Raw genomic sequence first — 24947 nt, 5'->3', positions numbered from 1 at the left:
ATGTGTTCTGACTGTTGTCATTGGAGGTCAAGTCACAGTTATAACTTCATCAGACATATTACCATCTAGCCTGTATATAAGTGAAATTTTTCCCTGTACCAGAAAAACAGATATACGCAACTAAGATGTTTCTACATGGTACAAATAGAGAACCCTATATTTTTTATACCAGTAATAGAATTGATACTATATACAGAAAGATGCTGTCCATTTGAGCCACAAATTCTATTTTTAAATTAGTTTTCATAATTTTGGTAATTCTTCAAAGTATTTACAAAGTACATTTCTCTTTTACTTCTTTTTGGTGTTTTCCACAAAGTAAATGAGGCAAACTAAAGTTTCCAGTGGCAACATTGCTCCTTTATCACACAACCATGATCTTAGGGCTAGTTGTAAAAGCTTTATAAGCTGACTAATAGAGGGGAGAAGAGAAATTGAAAGGGTAAGAATGAGAGCATTCTGCATTCATTTCACACTGTGAATCCAAAGAAAGAATAGAACCACGAGAATCTCCCACCCCTGCCCTGTCAAACTAGGGGTCAAACAGTTATGCCAATCACATTCATTGTGTTCTACAAAGCCAGGTTTTGTCTGTGTTCACAAATGTAGACTTCCCTTATGCTAATTATCTCATAGAATCTAGCTCCATTATTTTATTTTCCTGACAATTTCATTGTGGTCAGTAGCACTGGGGTTACGGAAAAATGAAACCAATCCATTATAGACCAAATATCAGAAATTTTCTATTATATTTACTGAATCTTAGCTCCTTGTTGTTTGTTCAAGTGGTTGCTGATTTGACAGCTCAACTATGAAACTATTGGAAGGTGTTTCAGATATAAAGTAATAATATAATAGTCAGTTGCTAAGATAGTTTCTTCTGCTACATGTTGTAGAATCTTGCATTGTCCCTTAAAATGATATGCATCATTTAAAAAGTGTTTAGAATTTGGTAGAACAAATTAGTTAACACACATAGTACAGATAGATGAGTGAAAAATTTTATGTAGTTCAGTGTGTAAGCAAGCCATGGTACTGCTAGGAAAATTGATTTTCAAAGCTGAAAGTGATCTTGTTGAAAAGGCCTGAAAGGAATACATAAATACAGAGCCTTCGTGTAACCTGATAGTACTAAAAAGAAAACTGGTGGTAGTAAACTTTATGTTTTGTTTTCTTGGATAAAAATGATATGTGCAATTAAAAAAATCTTTGACTCTGTTAAATCAGCAGCAGAATTAAGTAATTACTGAAATTATTATAGTATTGACATTTTCAATTAATTTAAGCTCTCTTATTTATGATCCCTCCTTTCTTTTACCAACAGAACAAAACTTATTCAGAGAATTAACGCAATTTAGTGACATTCTAATGGTTTTATTCAGGGAGAGCTGAGGACTCAACTTTTAGTAAACTATATATAAATTTCTCATAGTTTCATGATCTTCCTTTGTTTCTTGACAATAAAATGTCAGCTTTTTAAAAATAGTGTATTACTAATTTCTCATGAATATTAGGGGGTAATTCTTTCTCTTATACTGTCCTCAATTCTTCTCCATTTAAAATTAAGTATCACTCATCCAAGAGTTTCATATGCAAACTTTTTTTTTGCCTTTGAGGTGAAAAGGGCATTGTCAGTGGTATGCAGAAATGCATCTTCAATAGGGTCCAAGCTCACAAGAGAAGCTCAAATGACTCTGGCTTGTCTTGACTGGGGTCAGCACAACATCTGCTTTCCCATGTAATCCTGCATCTGATTCCCTTGGCTTTGAGGATCATAGTAAATAGAGTATGAAAAAGAGTGGGCGGAATAATTTGACATTGGTTTTATTTGGACAGAATTCATTAAGGATTTAAAAATATTTGGAACTTTAAAGCAACCAATAATATGTGATGATTCTAAAATGGTGTAATTTTTATATACACAAAAAGTAAAAAAGTATATTAACACAAATTATAAACACACACACACATACACACAAAAGAATAAACATAGTGCTAGATTTTCTGTAATGAAAATTCAGAATATTTACATATAGTTGCTCAAAATTTGACAGACTTAATGGCTGAGCACAAGGAAAGGCAAATAGCAAAATATCCAAATATCCAACTGTTGGATTACTGGAAAAGGAATTATTTTTGCAAAATATCAGCAATAAACCTGGGATTAATTATTCTGTGTAGTAGCATGCATGTTAATCACAATTCCTTGACACAAATAATATAGAAATTTAAAATACAGTTTGTCAAAGTCAGCTTCTATAAATCCTGAATCCTGTGGACATATCCTTGGAGGTTTGTTTATTTTTAATAATACTTTTTAAAAGTTTGATATTTTATAATATCAAAAATTGTGATAAAGGGAGATCCAAGATGGTGGGCCAGAGAAAGGCAGCACTCTGTGTCTCTCAGCTACCTGGGATTCAAGTAGTGAGAATACATATTGCTTCTCTGCCAGCGATATTCCTGCTCCAATGCAGGATTCATGCCTACGTGCCAGTCCAGGGCTCCAGACGTCAGTGTCATATTAGGTCTCCCAAATACTCACCCATGCAGGACTACCAGGTACCCAAGTGGAACAATCAACACCTGCACAAAACTTTCAGCCACCTACCTGAGCAGAACCAACGACACCACTCCCATGCAGGACACCGGCAGCTTCCACATGCAGGAATTCTGGCTACCACTCTTGTGTGGACCCCTATCTAATAATATGGGACTCCCTGGTCACAGCCATCTTGGGTATCTGCAGCAGTGGAGATAGTCCCCTCTGCACAGTAACCTGCCTGCATATGGGAACTTCACACAAGCTGGCTAGCCAGGTACTCAATTTCTAACTCTCCCCTCTCCCCAGCAGCTGCTAAACTGGCACAGTGACATCCTGGTTACCTTCACCATCTTGAGGGTGGACATACCAGCTAACTACAGAGGACCCCACTTATTAGAGGAAAAGGGAAGCAGAAAAGATACTGATTTCCAACCAATACATTCCCTGTGAATTCCTTCAAGACTTTTTTTCCCCTCTCCCTCTCCATTTTCCTGAAACCAAGTTTTTTGCATGAATTACAATTCTGAGGACTGGGACATTTGAATAGTATATTACAATTGGGTTGTATATTCTTTTCACTTTTATTTTTTTTCCTTTTATTCCCACCAATTTGTATTCTTTTAACATTTAAAAAATTTTCTTAATATATATGTCTGTTTGTTTTATGTATTCTACTGCCCACCCAAAAGTACTTGTCTACCCCAAATTACTTCCTCTCTCTTCTCCTAAAACTAACCTTCTTCTTTAGATTTCTTTTTCATACCTCCTAAGACATAACAACTCTATATCCTCATTTTCTACCTCCTCAACATATCATCCTACTCCTCACTCCTGGTTCTTTGTCCATCATCAGAAACTGTAAACCCTTTTACAAACCTACTGAATATATTGTAGATAATAAATTAATTCACCATTTGTGTACATTGTGACCAACTATAAACATCTATTAGAAAACGTTTTAGGGGGTATATTGTTTATATTGGGATCTGATAACATTGTCCTTCACCTCTAAGGAGAGATATTGGATCCCTACAGAGGCACTATAAGCCTATAGGATAAAAATGGCAATGCCTAGGATCCACAGTGCTAGAAGAGAAGACATATAAGCAATATGAAAAGACAAGGGAAGAAAGTGCCCCAAACAAATATACCCCATTATTACAATCCATGGCCAGCATAGCATAAGAAATTACAGAGAAGGAGTTCAGAATGTACATAATTAAAATGTTCTACGAAATAAAGGATGATATTAGAGAGCCTATACAGGCAGCAAAAGATCATTTTGACAAAGAGTTACGTATATAAATACAGGAAGCAAAAAAATACTTCAATAGGGAGATAGAGGTTGAAAATAAAAGCAGAAATCCTTGAAATTAATAAGCAATAAACCAAATTAAAAGTTCAATTGAAAGCATCAACAACAGATTAGACCACTTGGAAGATAGGACCTCAGAAAATAAAAGACAAAATATATAATCTTAAAAAGAATGTAGATCACACAGTGAAGATGGTAAGAAACCATGAGCAGAACATTCAAGAAATATGGAATAGTTATTGGAATAGAGGAAGGAATAGATTTCCAAACCAAAGGAATGAGCAATATATTCAATGAAATAATACCAGAAAATTTTCTAAATATGAATAATGAATTGTAAAACCAAATTCAAGAGGCTTACAGAATGCCAAATATACAAAATCAAAACAGATCTACACCAAGGCACATTATATTGAAAATGTGTAACATACAGAACATACAGAATAGTAAAGAATATTAAAAGCCACAAGAGAAAGGAATCAGATTTCATATAGGGGGAAAACAATTAGATTATATGCAGATTTTTCAACCCAGAACCTGAAAGCTAGAAGATCCTGGAACAACATATTCAAGCTCTCAAAGAAAATGGATGCCAACCAAGAATCTTACATCCAGCAAAATTAAGCTTTAGATGTGATGATGTAATAAAAACCTTCCATGATGAACAAAATTAAAAGAATTTACAACTGGGAAGCCTGCATTACAGAGCATCTTTGGCCAAATATTTCATGAAGATGAATTGAAAAACAACAATGAAAATCAGCAAAGGAAGGTATTACACTAGAGGAAAAACTAATCAAAGGGAAACCAAGTCAAGTTAAATAACAAAAATTAACAAGTATGGGTGGGAATATAGATCATGTCTCAATAATAACTCTGAATGTTAATGGCCTAAACTCACCAATCAAAAGACAGACTGGAAGATTGGATTTAAAAAAAAGACCCAACAATACACTGCCTCCAAGAGACTCATCTCACAGGAAAAGACATCCACAGACTGAAGGTGAAAGGTTGGGAAAAATCATACCACTCACATGGAGTGTGAAAGCAAGAAGGGATTTCCATCTTCATTTCAAAAAAAGTAGACTTCAAGCCAAAGTTAATCAAAAGGGATAAAGAAGAACATTTCATACTGCTTAAGGGAAACATCAACAAGACATAACAATAATAAATGTATATGCCACAAACAATGGAGCATCTATAATCATCAAACAAACTCTTCTAAGGTTCAAGGGTCAAATAGACCACAATGCAATAATTCTGGGTAACTTTAACACACCTCTTTCACCACTGGATAGATCTTCCAAACAAAAGCTAAACAAAGTGTAGAACTCAATAATACAATAAATAATTTAGACTTAACTGACATATATAGAATATTTCATCCTTCAACGAACAAATACACTTTCTTCTCAGCAGCACATGGATTCTTCTCTAAAATAGACCATATATGATGCCAAAAAGCAACTCTTAGCAAATATAAAAAAGTAGAGATACTACCCTGCATTCTATTAGATCACAATAGAATGAAATTAGAATCAATGATAGAATAAAAAATAGAAGCTACTCCAACACCTGGAGACTAAATAATATGCTACTGAATGAACAATGGGTTACAAAAGACATCAAAAAGGAGATTAAAAATTTCTTAGAGGTGAATGAGAACACAGATACAATGTATTAAAATCTGGGATACTATGAAGGCTGCACTAAGAGGAAAATTCATTGCATGGAGTTCATTTCTAAAAAGAAGAAAAAGTCAAAAAATAAATGTATTAATATTACATCTCAAAGTCCTAGATAAAGATGAACAAATCAACAGCAAAATCAGGAGAAGACAGAAAATAATTAAAATCAGAGCAGAAATCAATGAAACTGAAACAAAAGTAATGACTAAAAAAGTTGACAAAAGAAAAAGTTGGTTCTTTGAAAAAATAAATAAAATTGATAAACCCTTAGCCATGCTAATGAAAAGAAGCAGAGAGAAACTCAGATTATTAATATATGTGATGAAAAAAAGAAATATCACAACAGATACTACAGAAATACATAAGATAATTAGAAATTATGTTAAAAATTGTATTCCAATAAAATAGAAAATATCAAAGGTATTGACAAATTTCTAGACTCATATGATTTGCCCAAATTGAATCAGGATGATATACACAATTTAAACAGATCAATTTCAAGTGATGAAATAGAAGAGACCATCAGAAGCCACCAACCAACAAAAGCCAAGAACCAGATGGATACACAGCCAAGTTCTACAAGGCATTTAAAGGCGAATGAATAACAACACTCTTCAATTTATTTCAGGAATTAGAAAAAGAGGGAATACTTCCAAACACATTCTGTGAGACCAATATCACCCTGTTTCCAAAAACCAGGCAAAGACACATGAAAGAAAGAAAACTTAAGAACAATATCTCTAGTAAACATAAACACAAAAATTCTCAATAAAATTCTGGCAAATTGAATATAAAAACATATAAAAAGATAGTGCAAGTGGGGTTCATCCCAGGGATGCAAGGTTGGTTTAATATATGGAAATCAATAAATGTAATTAATCACATCAATAGACTTAAAGATAACAATCATATGATCATCTCAATAGATGCAGAAAAAGCATTTGACAAAATATAGCACCCCTTCATGTTAAAAACACTAGAAAAACTAGGTATAACAGGAACATATCTCAATATTGTAAATGCTACCCATGTTAAGCTCAAGGCCAACATCATTCTAAATGGAGGAAAATTGAAAGCATTCCCATTAAAAACTGGAACAAGACAGGGATGCCATCTTTCACCACTTCTATTTAACATATTTCTTGAAACACTGGCCAGAACAATTAGACAGACAAAAGAAATTAAATGGATACAAAGAGGTACAAAAGAACTCAAATTAGCACTATTTGCTGATGATATGATTCTATACATAGAATACCCAGAAAATTCTACCAGAAAACTTCTAGAACTAGCAAAGTAGCAGGATACAAAATCAACATCCATAAATCAAAGCGATTTCTATATATCAGTGACAAATCATCTGAAAGGAAAACTACCCCACTTACAATAGCCTCAAAAATAAATGAAATTCTTGGGAATCAATCTAACAAAAGAGGTGAAAGACCTCTACAATGAAAACTACAGAACACTAAAGAAAGAAATTAAAGAAGACCTTAGTAGATGGAAAGATTTCCCTTGGTCTTGGATAGGCAAAACTAATATTATAAAATTGAGCATACCTCAAAAAGCATTATACAGATTTAATGCAATTCCAATCAAAATTCCAATGACATTCCTCATAGAAATGAAAAAGCAAGCAGAAAATTCATCTGGAAAAATTACAGACTCAGAAGAGCTAAAGCAATCCTTAGCAAGAAGAGTGAAGCAGGAGGCACCATTATACCAGACCTTAAACTATATGGTATTGGCACCAAAATAGACTGGTAGACCAATGGTAAGAATAGAAGACACAGAGACTAACCCATGTTATTACAGTTATCTTATATTAGACAAAGGCACCAAAAACATACATTGTAGAAAAGATAGCCTCTTCAACAAGTAGTGCTGGGAAAACTGGAAATCCATATGCAACAAAGTTAAATTAAACTCCTATCTCTCACTTTGCATAAAACTCAACACAATGTAGATCAAGGACCTAGGAATTAAACCAGAGACCCTGAGTCTAATAGAAGAAAAAGTAGGACCAAATCTCCATCATATCAGATCAGACCCCTACTTCCTTAATAAGACTCCTATAGTAAAAGAATAAAAATCAAGAATTAATAAATGGGATGGATTCAAACTAAAAAGCTTCTTCTCAGCAAAATAAACAATCAGTGATGTGAATAGAGCCTACATCTTGGGAGCAAATTTTTACCATTTGCACATCAGATAGACCATTAATCTCTAGGATATAAAGAAGTAAAAAAGCTGAACAATAAAAAGACAAATAACCCCATAAATAAATGGGTCATGGAACTGAGCAGACGCTTCTCATAAGGTGATATATAATCAATCAACAAATATATGAAAAAAAATGTTCAATATCTCTAGCAATTAGAGAAATGCAAATCAAAACTACTCTAAGATTTTATCTCACTTCAGTCAGAATGGCAGCTTTTAAGAATAAAAACAACAATAAGTGTTGGCAAAGATGTGGGGAAAAAGCCACACTCACACACTGCTGGTGAAACTGCAAAATGGTGCAACCAATATGGACAGCAGTTTAGAGATTCCTTGGAAAACTGGGAATGGAATCACCTTTCGACCCAGCTATCCCTCTCCTCGGTCTATACGCAAAGGATTTTTAAAAAGCATACTCCAGGGAAACAGTCACATCATTTTTTTTGCAGCACAGTTCGCAGTAGCTAAACTGAGAAATCAACCTAGATGCCCTTCAGGAAATGAATGGATAAAGAAAATGTGGTATATCTACACAATGCGATATTACTCAGTATTAAAAGAGAATAAAATCATGGCATTTTCAGGTAAATGGATGGAGTTGGAGAATATAATGCTAAGTGAAGTTAGCCAATCCCCCCAAAACAAATGCCAAATGTTTTCTATGATATAAGTAGGCTGATTCATAGTTGGATTGGGAGGGGGAGCATGGGAAGATTAGATAAACTTTAGATAGGGCAAAGGGGAGGAAAATGAGGGGACAAGGCAAGGGGTGTAAAGAAGACCGTGGATTGAGATGGATATCATTACCCTAAGTATATGTATGAAGACATGAATGGTGTAAATATACTTTGTATACAACCAGAGATATGAAAAAATGTGCTCTATATGTGTAATATGAATTACAATGCATTCTGCTGTCATATATTACAAATTAGAATAAGAAAATTTAAAAAACAATGGTGATAAATACTATTAAGAGAAGCCTGAGTGTGGTGGCTCTTGCTTATAATCCCAACAACTTCAGCGGCTGAGAAGGGAGTATCACAAGTTGGAGGATAGCCTTAGCAACTTAGCAAGGCCAAAAGCAATTTAGCAAGACCCTGTCATAAAATAAAAAATAAAAAGTGTGGGATGTGATTCAGTGGCTTTTGGGAACTGAGTAAGAAGAACGCTTTCAAGTATTGAACATATATTAACTCTTCTAAAACTCTCATAAATCCATGAGATAACTATAATCTTTATCTCATTTATGTAGATGAGGAGACCAATGTATAGAAAGTATTTGTTTCGTTTTACATCTAATGTTATTCGCCAATATAAAAAGCCAGAACATTATTTAAAATGATTTCATGTGTATTTTGAGTTATCTGGCTCAAGAAATGCCTTAAACTATTACAACAAAATGTATACTTCTAGGTTTGCATTTTAGTTCAGACTAGAATTGATGTTACACCCTTTTATTAGAATTATCTGACATTAATCAAAAAGAACTTAGGAAGACTTAATGAATGATGATTATATAAATTACACATTTTTGTCATATGATTGCCATTTAAATTCATAACAGTCTAGATTTCAATGGGTGTTTGACAATGGGAGACTACTGGCAAATGCATGTCCCACAAAATAGTGGTATAGTCAAGTCAAATATAAGAGTTGACTAGTGTAGTCATGATCCTTTTCATTCATTCTGAAAGCAACATTATCAATGATAATATATAATTTATTGTTTTGGAGGTTTGCTTCATTTAATATATATATTTATTTGGTTCATGTGGTTATAAGTAAAATATATTTCTACTTTATTTCATATTACATAACAATAATAAAATAATTCAAAATAATAATTGGATCTGATAAAATTATTTCTGTTTTAAAATATTATTCAAATTTGGGAAACATTGGCCTAAACTGCCTCATTTGATATTAAAATTTCTTAAAATAATTATACATTTAATATCATTATCTGATGGCCATATACATAGATAAGAAGTACCCAGGTATAAAGGAATGGTTTTTAAAGAGTATTTGTAGAGTATGATTGGATTTCATTACTCCATCTTCTACCTTCTAGTGGTATGACCTTAGGAAAGTTACCTAAACTTTATGACTTTAACTCATCTTCATTACAGGTCTAACACTTACCTTATAAAGTTGTTTATGATGATGATTCACTTAGATAATGTGTGTGATGATGTAACATGCCTTAAAACAGTGTCCCACCAAAGGTTCATAATAAATATTTTCCAAATCAATTTCCTTCTTCTTTCTTATTTTGATATTCATCTTCTGGGAAGCATAAACAATAAATTTCACTTTTGCTTTACTCACAAAATCTAGCACAGAAAAATGCCTTTAGGTAAAATAAACCACCTTCCATTACAAGGATTCAGATCTTCTCTGTGTGCATTGTCTTGCAGGGTCTCCCATCAAGGGTAGCAGTCACATCTTGAAGTCTCTTGATGTGTTAGGGCTGTCCCAAGTAAATGAACCTATTGTTTACATATCTGGAGAGAGAATAAAAAATAGAAAGAGAGTGTTCAGTCTGTAGTCCATGCTGCAGAGCTGAGAACAAATGGTGGTGTCCTAGTCCAAATGCTGCTAGGCTTGAAACTCCCCAAAAGCCCATGTTTCAACCAAGTCCCAAAGTAGGAAATAATGTCCCTGCTCACACCAATCAGACACAAATTATTACTTGAAGGAGAATTAGTACTTTGTTCTATTAAGAACTTCACCTGAATGAGACATACTCATAGAAGTGAGAGAAGCTGCAATCTATCAATTTAAATGCTAAATTCACCAGCAGACACATCCAGAATAATGTTTGATCAAATATCAAAAAAGTGATACAAAAATCAACTGTCATAATGTGGTATCAGTCTTGAGCCTTGAGAGATGTTGTCAATCTTTGTAATCAAATTGTCTGGCTCAGTCCAGAGGAACAAGTGTCTCTTCATTCATCAGAAACTAAAAATTTACCTCAAACTATAACCTCCCCACTTCTAAATAGGCCTGGGGGTCTCTACCACATAGTCAAGTGTCAAGTTGAATCCTTGTACAATCTTAGTTGTTTATCACATCTGACATTTTCTTATTCTTGGCCAAAGATGTGAGATCCTCTTGCTTTTCATTTGTCCCAAGTTTTACCTTCATTGTTCCATTTCTAATTTTCTCATCAGCTTTGTACTAATTTTTCCATGATATTTCATCAATTTTTACCTGTTTTTTTCTCTATCTCTCTGACCATACCTTTTAAAAGGTTCAACTTATTTGGTCCAAGTGATTAAAGAGAATAAGTTCTGTCTTGAGTTTCTTATTATCTCACAACTTCTTCAGTTTCTCTGATTGATCTCACTCACTGTCATGGTTTTCTTCAATAATCAGTATCCTCAAGTTTCTCAGACTTGTGTCTTCAGCAATAATTGTGTGATTCACAAATTTCTTAAAATATTATCTTCAACTTGATATCTTGTGACAATCTGAAGCCAGTTAACTGAACTATTCATCTTCATGTGCTTTACCAACAAACTGTGTCTTATGTTTTCTAGCTCAATGATTTGTACTATTATTTTCTCTGTTGCTGCTGTCTTTATGGATAGGAAGCCTGTCAGAGTCCTCACTCTCTCACCTCATGTGTCTAATAAGTCACTGAGACCTCCAGACTATATCTTCCATTCATCTACTGGGGAGAGCATCCCTATATCTCTTCCCTTGCAGGGTCTCCCAGTCCAACTTCATCTCTTAGTGAGTTACAACCACCTCCTAACTAAGGGTCTTCCTATCTTTTGTTTCTTTTAAAGCCTTGCTTAGAAGGCAGCTCGCTTGGAAGGTCACAATATAATATACCTGCTTAAAATTCTAGAAAGCCTTCCATTATCTTTGTGACACAGGGCAAAATCACTATAAAGCCCTGTATTATTCAATCCTTGCTTGTATTATTCAATCCTGTATTATTCAATCTAGAAGTCTCTATGAATAATGATGCAAAAGATTTTTCTTTATTTATCTTACATTCAGAAATTTTGGACCCATTATCAATTCATGATTTGTACACTTTCTTTTTCCTACTTTGCAGAGCATGGCCTCATTAACTCACACTGATTATTATTTTCCTTATGTTTTTGTTTTATATTCACCAACAAAAATCTCCAACATAATGGTGAATAGAAGCAGTGATAGCATTGTTATACTTTGCTGATTTAAATAGGAAGTTTTAAGATATCTCTTTGATAGGATGTTTGTTAAAATTTGCCAAAGACATAAATAGATTTTTTTTTATCAAGCTAAGCAAGCTCTTAACTTCTTAGCTGAGAGATCTAGTCTACCCTTTTATTTCTGAATGCTTGTTTAGAGTCATAACATGAAATTTATTCTATCACAATATAATTTCAAATAATATTATGTTAATTTACATATGATTCTAAAACAGTATAACAAGTCCTGTTTTTCTCAGTTCATTTGTATTAATGCACTTTGGTTTCAGGTATGACTCTCTCAGGTGGAAATAAATGGAGATAGTTACTTAGTGATTTCAGGCCTCCCAAAGAGGAGCTGCTCAGAGCCCAGAGATGTCCCTGGATATCCTAGACTAATGGTCACACTCAAGATATCTTTAATAGTTGTTGCTACAATGCTGCTTTGGAGGTAAAGTTTATGTAGCTTTGTAAATAGAGTAAAGTGTGTTACTTTACTACATTTTCATCTATCGCAAAATCATGACAGATTTTTGAACCATAAGAGAGGGCTATGAAGTGAATGAAATCATGTTCTAAGGCAAAGTTCTGGAATAGACCCTCTGGGTGGTTAGGAAAATACACCGCAGCTCTCCCTTCCTGTAGCATTCAACAGTGAACAAATTCATCTGTTGGACTGTGGTATACCACAGGAACAGAGATAGATTTATATAGACAAAAAAATGTTGAAATAAATAAAAATGTTAAGAAACCAGTAAAAACAAAGTAATACAAGACTTGAATCTTCTCTTCTTGAGGAGATGTAAATGCTAACACAAATTAAATAAATTACCCTCCTTCAGAACAAAGAAAAAATGAATAACTATATCTGAGAGTAACCTATCTTAAGATTTTCCCAGTGTAATTCAAATCTAAGGGGAATTCTTAGGAAACATTGGTTAGCCAAATTTGGTCAGTAACCCAGATGGCACAAATAAATGTCCTCTGAATGTAAGTTTTAGTGAAAGTCTACACTGAAGAAAAAGGGAAACTTATTATAGTTTTAGTCTTTTTAAAATAACAGGATCACTTGGACCAAGATAAGGAGACCTCTATTTTCACTTAAATTATTAGATTCACTTTATTTATTTTGGAACTCAAACAAATATTTAACAAGTACAATTTATAAATCATTTAAAAATGTGGCAGAAAAAGTAGTCTCCCAGCAAACAAGATCAGCATTATCTTTTTAAAAAAATTTACTTCTTTATTTTAATTTGTTATACATGACGGCAGAATGCATTCCAATTCCTAATACACATATAGAGCACAATTTTTCATGTCTCTGGTTGTACACAAATTAGAGTCACATCATTTGTGTCTTCATACGTGTACTTACAGTAATGATGTCCATCTCATTCCACTATCTTTCCTACCCACATGCCCCCTCATTTCTACTCCCTTCCCTTTGACCTATCTAAAGTTCCTCCATTCTTCCCATGCTCCCCCTCCATTAAGGATCAGCATCCACATATCAGAGAATACATTCAGTCTTTGGTTTTATGGGATTGGCTTACTTTACTTAAGCATGATATTCTCTAACTTCATTTACCTGCAATTGTTATGATTTTATTTTCTTTTAATGCTGAGTAATATTCCATGTGTAACATACTATGGTTTTTTTATCCATTCATCTATTGAAGGGCATCTAGGTTGGTTCCACAATTAAGCTATTGTGAATTGTGATGCTACAAACATTGATGTGGCTGCATTACTGTAGTATGCCGTTCTTTAAAATTTTATTTATTTATTTCAATTAGGTATATATGACAGCAGAATGCATTTTGATTCATTGTACACAATTGCAATACGACTTTTCATTTCTCTGGTTGTACATTATGTAGCATTGCACCATATGTACAATCACACATGTACCTAGGATATTGATGTCTGTCTTATTCCACTATCTTTCCTGCACACATGTCCCTCCCAACCCCTTCCTCCCCTTTGCCCCATCAAAGCTGCTCCATTTTTCCCATGTCACCCCCACCATTATGGATCAACATTCACTTATCAGAGAGAACATTTGGTCTTTGTTTATTTGGGGATTGGCTTATTTCACTTAGCATGATATTCTCCAACTCCATCCATTTACCTGCAAATGTTATAATTTTATTCCCTTTTAATGCTGAATAGTATTCCATTGTTTATATATACAACAGTTTCTTTGTCCATTCATCTCTTGAAGGGCATCTAGGTTGCTTCCACAGTTTAGCTTGTTGTGAATTGAACTGCTATAAAAATTGACATGGTTGTGTTACGATAGTATGTTGATTTTAAGTCCTTTGGATACAGACCGAGGAATGGGATAGCTGGATCAAATGGTCATTCCATTCCAAATTTTCTTTTTTTTATTTTTATTTTTTATTGGTTGTTCAAAACATTACAAAGCTCTTGACGTGTCATATTTCATACATTAGATTCAAGTGGGTTATGAACTCCCATTTTTACCCCAAATACAGATTGCAGAATCACATCGGTTACACATCCACATTTTTACATAATGCCATATTAGTAACTGTTGTATTCTTTTTTAAATACTTTTAAAAAATTATATATGACAGCAGAATGTATTACATTCTTATTATACATATAGAGCACAATTTACCATATCTCTGGTTGTATACATAGTATATTCACACCAATTCGTGTCTACATACCTATACTTTGGATAAAGATAATCATCACATTCCATCATCACTAATAACCCCATGCCCCTTCCTTTCTCCTTCAATCCCTCTGCCCTATCTAAAGTTCCTCTATTCCTCCCATGCTTCTGCTCCCTATCCCACTATGAATCAGCTTCCTTATATCAAAGAAAACATTCAGCATTTGTTTTTTGAGGATTGACTAACTTCACTTAGCATTATCTTCTCTAACTCCATCCATTTACATGCAAATGCCATGATTTTATTCTGTTTTATTGCTGAGTAATATTCCATTATATATGTGCCACATTTTTTAAATCCATTCATCTATTGAAGGCATCTAAGTTGGTTCCAAAGTTTAGCTATTGTGAATTGTGCTGCTATAAATATTGATGTGGCTGTGTCCCTGTAGTATGCTTTTTTTAAAGTTCTTTGGGTATAGGCCAAGGAGAGGGATAGCTGGTTCCATTCCCAATTTTCCAAGAAATCTCCATACTGCTTTCCAGATTGGGTACACCAATTTACAGCTCCACTAGCAGTGTATGAGCGAACCTTTTCCCCCATATCCAAGCCAACACTTATTGTTGTTTGTATGCATAATAGCTGCCATTCTGACTGGAGTGAGATGAAATCTTAGAGTGGTTTTGATTTGCATTTCTCTAATTGCTAGTGATGCTGAACATTTTTTATGTATTTGTTGATTGATTGTACATCATTTTCTGAGAAGTGTCTCTTCAGGTCATTGGCCAATTTATTAATTGAATTATTTGTTTTTGGTGTTAAATTTTTTGAGTTCTTTATATATTCTAGAGAAGTGCTCTGTCTAATGTGCATGTGGTAAAAATTTGCTCCCAAGATGTAGGTTCTCTACTCACATCACTGATTATTTATTTTCCTTAGAAGAAGCTTTTCAATTTGAATCCATTTCATTTATTGATTCTCAATTTTATTTCTTTTTTTTCTTTTTTTTTATTGGTTGTTCAAAACATTACAAAGCTCATGACATATCATCTTCCATACATTTGATTCAAGTGGGTTATGAACTCCCATTTTTTACCCCAAATACAAGTTGCAGAATCACATCAGTTACACATCCACATTTTTACATAATACCATATTAATGACTGTTGTATTCTGCTACCTTTCCTATCCCCTACTATCCCCCCTCCCCTTCCCTCTCATCTTCCCTCTCTACCCCATCTGCTGTTGTTTAATTCTCTCCCTTGTTTTTTCCCCTTTCCCCTCACAAACTCTTATATGTACTTTTGTGTAACAATGAGGGTCTCCTTCCATTTCCATAGTTTCCCTTCTCTCTCCCTTTCTCTCCCCCCACTGGTCTCTGTTTAATGTTAATCTTTTCCTCATGCTCTTCTTCCCTGTTCTGATCTTAGTTGCTCTCTTTATATCAAAGAAGACATTTGGCATTTGTTTTTTAAGGATTGGCTAGCTTCACTTAGCATAATCTGCTCTAATGCCATCCATTTCCCTGCAAAATCCATGATTTTGTGGATTTTATTTCTTGCACTATAGGAGTCTGGTTAAGGAAGTTGGGGCCTAATCTGACATAATGAAAATTTGGGCCTACTTTTTCTTCTTCTAGTATAATTCCTAGGTCTTCATTCACTTTGTGTTGAGTTTTGTTAATAGTGAGAGGTAGGGGTTTAATTTACTTTTTTTGCATATGGATTTCCAGTTTTCCCAGCACCACTTGTTGAAGAGGCTATATTTCCTACAATGTATACTTTTGGTGCCTCTGTCTAATATAAGATAACTGTAATTATGTGGGTTAGTCTCTGTGTCCTCTATTCTGTACCATTGGTCTACCAATCTATTTTGGTGCCAATACCATCCTGTTTTTGTTACTATTGGTCTGTAATATTGTTTAAGATCTCGTATAATGGTGCCACCTGCTTCACTCTTCTTGCTAAGGATTGCTTTAGCTATTCTGAATCTCTTATTTTTCCAGATGAATTTCATGCTTGCCTTTTCTATTTCAATGAGGAACGTCATTGGGATTTTTATTGGAATTACATTATCTGTATAATGCTTTTGGTAGTATGGTCAATTTGACAATATTAATTCTGCTATCCAAAACCAAGGGAGATCTTTCTTTCTACTAAGGTCTTCTTTAATTTCTTTCTTTAGTGTTCTGTAGTTTTCATTGTAGAGGTCTTTCACCTCTTTTGTTAGGTTGATTCCCAAGTATTTTATTTATTTGTTTGTTTATTTATTTATTTATTTGTTTATGTATTTATGTATTTATTTATTTATTTATCTATCTATCCATTCATTCATTCATTTATTTAGTCTATTATAAATGGGGTAGTTTTTCTAGTTTCTTTTTCAGAGGATTTATCACTGATATAAAGAAATTCCTTTGATTTATTTATTAGTTCTAGAAGTTTTCTAGTGGAATTTTTTTGGAAAGTCTAGATATAGAATCATGTCATTGGCAAATAGTGATAGTTTGAGTTATTCTTTTGCTTTGTGTACATTTTAATTTTTTTCATCAATCTAATATTTCTGCCTAGTGTATCAAGAACTATGTTAAATAGAAGTGAGTGATAGTTTGAGTTATTCTTTTGCTTCGTGTACATTTTAATTTTTTTCATCAGTCTAATATTTCTGCCTAGGGTATCAAGAACTATGTTAAATAGAAGTGATAAAGGAGGGCATCCCTCTTGTGTTCTGGTTTTTAGAGGGAATGTTTTTATTTTACTCCATTTAGAATGATGTTAGTCTTGGGCTTAACATGGATAGCATTTACAATGTTGGAATATATTCATGTTATCCCTACTTTTTCTGGTTTTTGAACATGAAGTGGTGCAATATTTTGTCAAATGCTTTTTCTGCATCTATTGAGATGATCATACAATTGTTATCTTTAAGTTTATTGATTAATAAATTACATTTATTGATTTTCATATGTTGAGCCTACTTTCCATTTCTGGGATGAACCCCATTTGATTGTGATGCACTATCTTTTTGACAAGTTTTTGTACTGAATTTACTAGAATTTTATTGAGAACTTTTGCATCCAATTTCATTAGAGATATTCATCTGAAGTTTTGTTTCTTTGGTGTGTCTTTGTCTGGTTTTGGAATTGGGATGATATTGGACTCATAGAATGAGTTTGGAAGTGTTCTCCCTTTTTCTCTTTCTTGGAATAATTTGAGGAGTATTGGTATCAGTTCTTCTTTGAAGATCTTGTAGAACTTGGCTTGTATCCATCTGGTCCTGGGCTTTTTTTTGGTTGGTAGGTTTCTGATGGCATCTTCTAGTTCATTGCTTAAAATTGATCTGTTTAAATTGTGTATATCTTCCTGATTCAGTTTGGAGAATTCATATGACTCCAGAAATTTGTTGATATCTTTGATATTTTCTACTTTATTGGAGTATGAATTTTCAAAATAATTTCTAATTATCTTATATATGTCTGTAATGTCGGTTGTGATGTTCCCTTTTTCATCACTTATGTTAGTAGTTTGAGGTTTCTCTCTCCTTCTCTTCATTAGCATGGCTAAGGGTTTATCAATTTTATTTATTTTTTCAAAGAACAAACTTTTGTTTTGTTAAGTCTTTCAATTGTTTCTTTTGTTTCCATTTCATTGATTTCAGCTCTGATTTTAATTATTTCCTGTCTTCTAATGCTTTTGGTGTTGATTTGTTCTTTTCTAGGGCTTTGAGATATAATGTTAAGTCATTTATTTGTTGACTTTTTCTTCTTTTTAGAAATGAATTCCATGCAATAAATTTTCCTCTTAGTGCGGCCTTCATAGTGTCCTAGAGATTTTGATATGTTGTATCAATGATCTCATTCACCTCTAAGAAATTTTTAATCTCCTTTTTGATGTCTTCTATAACCCATTGTTCATTTAGTAGCATATTATTTAGTCTCCAGGTGTTAGAGTATCTTCTATTTTGTCATTGATTTCTAATTTCATTCTATTATGATCTGATAGAATGCAGGATAGTATCTCTAATTTTTTGTATTTACTAAGAGTTGCTTTGTGGCATAATATGGTCTATTTTAGGGAAGGATTCATGTGTTGCTGAGAAGAAAGTGTATTCCCATGTTCATGGATGAAATACTCTGTATATGTTTGTTAAGTTTAAACTATTGATTGTATTATTGAGTTCTATAGTTTATTTGTTTAGCTTTTGTTTGGAAGATCTATCCAGTGGTGAAAGAGGTGTGTTAAAGTTACCCAGAATTATTGTGTTGTGGTCTATTTGACTCTTGAACTTGAAAAGAGTTTGTTTGGTGAACATAGATGCTCCATTGTTTGGAGCATATATATTTGTAATTGTTATATCTTGTTGGTGTATTGTTCCCTTAAGCAGTATGAAATGTCCTTCTTTATCCCTTTTGACTAACTTTGGTTTGAAGTCTACTTTATTTGATATGAGGACGAAAACCCCTTCTTGCTCCTACAGTATATGTGAGTGGTATGATTTTTCCCAGCCTTTCATCTTCAGTCTGTGGATGTCTTTTCCTATAAGATGAGTCTCTTGAATGCAGCATATTGTTGGTGTCTTTATATATTTATTTTTAAAATTCAATCTGCTAGTCTGTTTTTTGATTGGCCAGTTAAGGCCATTAATATTCAGGGTTTTTATTGAGACATGATTTGTATTCCCAGCCATTTTTGTTTAGTTTTGGTAATTTAAATTGACTTGGTTTCTCCTTTGATTAGTTTTTCCTTTAGTGTAATACCTCCTTTTTCTGATTTTCATTGTCATTTTTTAATTCCTCTTCGTGGAATATTTCGCAGAGAATGTTCTGTAGTGCAGGCTTGAAAGCTGTAAATTCTTTTAGCTTTTGTTTATTATAGAAGGCTTTTATTTCATCATCACATCTAAAGCTTAGTTTTATTGGATATAAGATTCTTGGCTGGCATCTGTTTTCTTTAAGAGCTTGGTATATGTTCTAGGATCTTCTAGCTTTTAGGATCTGGGTTAAAAAATCTGAAGATATCCTAATTGGCTTCCCTATAGATGTAATCTGATTCCTTTCTCTTTTAGGTTTAATAATTTTCTTCTTATTCTGTATGCTAGGTATGTTTATTATAATGTGACTTGGTGTAGATCTGTTGTGATTTTGTACATCTGGTGACCTGTAAGCCTCTTGTATTTGATTTTCCAATTGATTCTTCATATTTGGAAAAAAATTTTATATTATTTCATTGAATAGATTGCTCATTCCTTTAGTTTGAAATTATATGCCTTCCTCTGTCCCAATAATTCTTAAATTTGGTCTTTTTATGTTATCCCATAATCTTGAGTGTTCTGCTCATGGTTTCTTACCATCTTCACTGTGTGGTCAACTTTATTTTCAAGATTATATATTTTTGTCTTCATTATCTGAAGTTCTGTCTTCCAAGTGGTCTAATCTTTTGGTGATGCTCTCTATTGAGTTTTTAATTTGGTTTATTGTTTTCTTCATTTCAAGGATTTCTTTTTTTTTTTCAAAACTTCTATAGTATTTTGATGTAATCTTTTGCTTCCTGTATTTGTTTATGTAGCTCTTTGTCATAATGATATTTTGCTGCTCTATTTACTCTCTTATACCATCCTTTAATTCACAGACATTTTAAGTATGTACATCCTGAACTCCTCCATAATTTCTTGTGCTGTGCTGTCCATAGATTCTATTAATGTAGTGTCTTGGTTTGTTTGAGGCACTTTCTTCCCTTGTTTTTTTTTTTTTATTATTTTTTTTTATGTTGTTCTTCTGTCTTCCCTTCTAGCACTGTTGTTCTCAAGTGTTACAGTTTTTACCCACTAGGCTTATAGTGTCCATGCATTATTCCAGCATCTCTGCTTGATATTGCTTCTAGCCCCAGCTGGCATTCCAATCTGGGAGTTGCCCCAAGTAAAGACAGTGACAAAGGTGTCCTAACATGGAGGTGGCTGCTTTCAGAGATGGAGTGTCAAATCGAGTTGGACGAGGTGGAGGCATTGGGTGGTGCGTTCAGGGATAGAGCTCTGCGGAGTGCAGTGTTGTGGCTGGTGGCTGTCTCTAGTCCCTGTCCTTTGTCCCCAGGTGCATATACCACATATAGGGGACTATGGCAGTGGTTGCACTGCCCAAGATGGAGGTGACCTGGGGAGCCCCACCTTGGCAGATTGGGGGTTCACATGGGAGTGGTGGCCAGAGCTCCTACGTGTGGGCAGCAGCTGGGTATCCTGCGTGGGAGAAGCTGTTGTGGGTCCTCTAATAACTTTCAGAGAGACAGTATTCCCACTACTAGAATGCCACTTCATGGAGCAACACAGAATGCAGCCTCTGTCTAGTCTGCCATCTTGGATTCCCTCCTCTTCTTTTCCAGCATTATCTTTCTTAGATTGTATGCTCTGAGAATAGAGAAAAGATATCTGAAGAATTCTACGTTTAAAATTTAAAAAAAAAATAAAAATCTTTAAGAAGCCCTTTTGTATTTGGTGTTGTTTTTCCTATCACAATAAAGACATTTTAGGCATATAATTAATTGTTATTGTTAGGAGACAAATCTCAGAAGGCTGTAGTCTACCTTCTGAACATCAACCATTTATGTCCAGGCCTGAAGAAGGAATGAGTTTATTAGATATTGTCAGGATAAATATACCAATTCTCCACAAGCTATGTGATATCTCTTTCTTGATCAACCCTCTTTGCCTCTAAATTAAACTCCTTGGAACATTTAAGAAATGGTGTAGGAAAAAAATCAAGTATAAATCAAAACAATGTTTGTATCATATTTTTATTTTTACCAATTTTTTGTGAGCACATTCATATTTCAGAAACATATTACACTGGAATAGATTTTATACCATTTGTTATTTTGAAAATGAAAAAGAAAAATTTATATTTCATATTAAACTTAGTTTCACAGAATTTCACTTGTGTTAGAAATAAACAGAGAACAGCAAATACTAGATGTGTGCCTGAGTGATTGGTGATTGCTGAGTGGTACCTTGGCTTCCCCCAGTGCTGCTGCTTTTATTGATTATCTCTTCTGTCTCTTTCTTCTGCTTTATCAATCTTAGGAACCAGACAGGAAACCTGGTACTAAAGAGCAATTCTGGATGCTATGCCTTAAGACCATATTAACATGATTTCATTAAGTAATCAGTCCATTATTTTAGTGTACATTAAACATTATCCATTAATTTAAATTTCAGTATTTCAGAGTGGAAATTGGTAAACTCTAATGTTCAGTGCTATGACTGTGTTAATATAAAAGTCTGAACAGATTTACAAAATAAAAACAAAAACCATAATGTTTTCATGTACTTTGGAGTAATTAGAATATATTTGGTGACACAGTAAAAGTCAAACACATTTAGAAAGGAAATTTTTGTATTGTTTGTTCTTCTTGATTAGAATCCAAAAACTGATTGATCCAATTAGTTATGATTCAATAATACATTTTCTCAACTTATGATTCATGATTACCTGCTACCGTGAACTCGAGGTATGTGGCAGATGCTTCAGATTAATTTGCTCAATGTAGAGTAGAAATTAGGGCAATTTTCCAGGCTCCCCTCACTTTTTTTGTTTTGGTTTTGGTACTAGAGATTGAACCCCGGGGAACTTAACCACTGAGCAACATCCCCAGCCCTTTTTTGAGATGGTCTCACTTAGTTGCTTAGGGCCTTGCTTTGAAGCTGTCCTCAAACTTGGAATCCTCCAGCCTCAGCCTCTTGAGTCTCTGGGATTACACATGTGCACCACCACACCTGACTCCCTTCATTTTGAATTAGACATGGGACTATCTTCTTCAAGTAGAACCACTCATGAGAATTACAAGAAGAAAATTAATATCAGAAAACAGAGGTCTACTTCCCTATTTCTACTACTTGTAGGATTATGGATATGATCAGATCTTTCTGGGACAGCTGTAGGAGGGACACCTTGCCACAACCATAGCTATTTAGTGCCAACAGGGAAGCTATGTGCTGTACATTTGGCTGGAATGTATTTTGGCAGAGACTGCCTAATTCCCTGACTTTCTTAATGACAGGTGAGGGAGCTCTTTTTGGGGTCAGATTTCAGAGTATTATTTTGGGAATTATTCCTGGAAGTTAAACCTGGAAGCAAGTATCTAACCCCCCACAACATGTTGTAAATATCTGATTCTCTCTTTGAAACTTCTTTTCCTGAAACTAATCAATGATGTAGTTATCTGCAACACAATGAACACAAAATGTTTATTAAAAATGCAAATTTATTGTCCCATCCCAAATCAATTTAATTAGAATATCTGGAAGTTTTTTCAGGTATATTTATTTTAAGCTTTCTTCCTAGAATATTTTGTTATGAATAAAATTCGATAGCTTCTTATATGACAAATATTGTGGTAATACAACTCTAGAAAGATATTCTGTTATAAATTAGCAAGCTGGTCAATGATTCAGTTTAAATTGACCCTTACCGGCATATTATTGCATTTTTTGTCCAGAGCCCTCCTTCTAGAAAGTCCTCTATAAACAGAGGACCATGTTGTGTGCCCCGTGATCTCATTAATTTGGCCAGTTCACAGGCTTAAAGGCCATCACTTATATAAACCAACTCAAAATAGAATCTGGCACAGATCTGCCCAAGGGACATACTTAATTTTGAATGGTAAGATAATCTAAAATGATAACCTTCTCTCAGCTAAGGAATTTGAATCTGAGATAGAAATCAGACAGTGGAGTCATAGTGAAGCAGAGAGACCCACATAAAGAATATTGTGGTATGAATGAAGATTGGAAGTTGTCATTAAAAATACAATTTAAACAGTAATAGAAATAGCTAGAGCAATAAAATCAAAGACAGAGTGTAACTTATATACCACGAAGCAGATTATAAAAAGAAAGAGTAAAGGACACTAAGTATATGGTGGTTGTTGCTACAGAGGTGCTGTATTTTGAACTCTGATCTTATTTCTTAGTCTGAGTTGCACAATTAGGGAGGAAAGTCCTTCTTTTAATTTTATAATGAATTCTGTAGTATCCAACCATGTACCATACCTTCAAGACTTATTCCCCCAGCTGCTCTACTTATTGGCAACTAACATCTCCCATCTAAGGTCATTTTTTTTTTTCTCCCTGGAGACAAGCCAAAGGACATACACTCTGGGTAGGATCATGAGGTCTAACATTCCTTGCTTCTTATGTGGTACAACTCCAACTCCACACATCCATCTTGGCTGTCCTGTAGGGTAGGCTGAGGTCTCTCTTGAACACACCTGAATCTCAGCTTTACCATTTGCTCTGGCGTCTTTTCTTCACTCTCTCGTGATGGTTGTTCCAAAGACTATATCCCAATAAACTTGCTGCATCTGAATTTCTTCTTGAATCTTTTTCTACAGACCACCAACTATGATCCATTTCTCACATACTCTCAAAAGAAATTCCAGGCTATCTCTGACTTGAAAACCTCAAAAAAACTATGCTTTAACAAAAATTAATCTTAAGCCTAAACTAAGTATTTTAAGCACATAATTGCTTCAGCCTGATGATATCCTCCTAGCTTCTGTACTGGGATTATTTGCTGGAATATCTTCAATTTATATAATAGTTTTCCTACTATAACATTTTTTTCTCTTACAAATATTATTGTACCTGAGTTTTCCTAATTAAGTTAATTGTTTAATTGACTGAAATTAAGCTTAAATTAAGTTACAAGTGCTCATTTCATTGAGTATCAAATTCTCAAGGAAAATTTTTAAAAATTAATTAGTTTTCTTTTTATATAAAATATAAATAGGTGTGCTTGTAAAAACTACCATAGTTTTCCTTCTTCACATATGAATAATTGTGATTATTTTGGAGCATTGAAGCAGCTTTTTGAGCATATGAGCAATCAACAGCTTTTTGGCCTTTTTTTCTGAGCTCAAAACTATAGGAAAACAGACATGAAATCACTATTCAACATGACAACTGAAAACAGTGAACACACTTTTAATAGATATACTTTCTAATATTGATCTCCATTTGTTCAAAAGCCAAGAAAATAATGTATCCAGTGAAGACTGATCTACAAATATGACTACTCATTGGGAAATGTACAAATTGGAGCAGCAAAAAAATCAATCAGATTTGAATTAAGGATGCTATAAAATATAAGATTAATATGGGTTCCATACTGTGCCAACAAGTCTGGAAGATACTTTTCAGTTTTCTTCAAAGTTTTAATGTATACTTGGTTAGAAAATGCTATGGTTCTCTTTAGGAATCCACTGTTTCTAGGTTTTCAAGTATAATTACTACTAATATTTATGTAAACTTTAAAAGTAAAAGCCAGAATAAGAAATATTCGTAGCTTTA

Source organism: Marmota flaviventris, chromosome 4, assembly GCF_047511675.1.
Source record: "Marmota flaviventris isolate mMarFla1 chromosome 4, mMarFla1.hap1, whole genome shotgun sequence".
Taxonomy (NCBI): Eukaryota; Metazoa; Chordata; class Mammalia; order Rodentia; family Sciuridae; genus Marmota; species Marmota flaviventris.
This window is presented reverse-complemented; position numbering follows the sequence as displayed.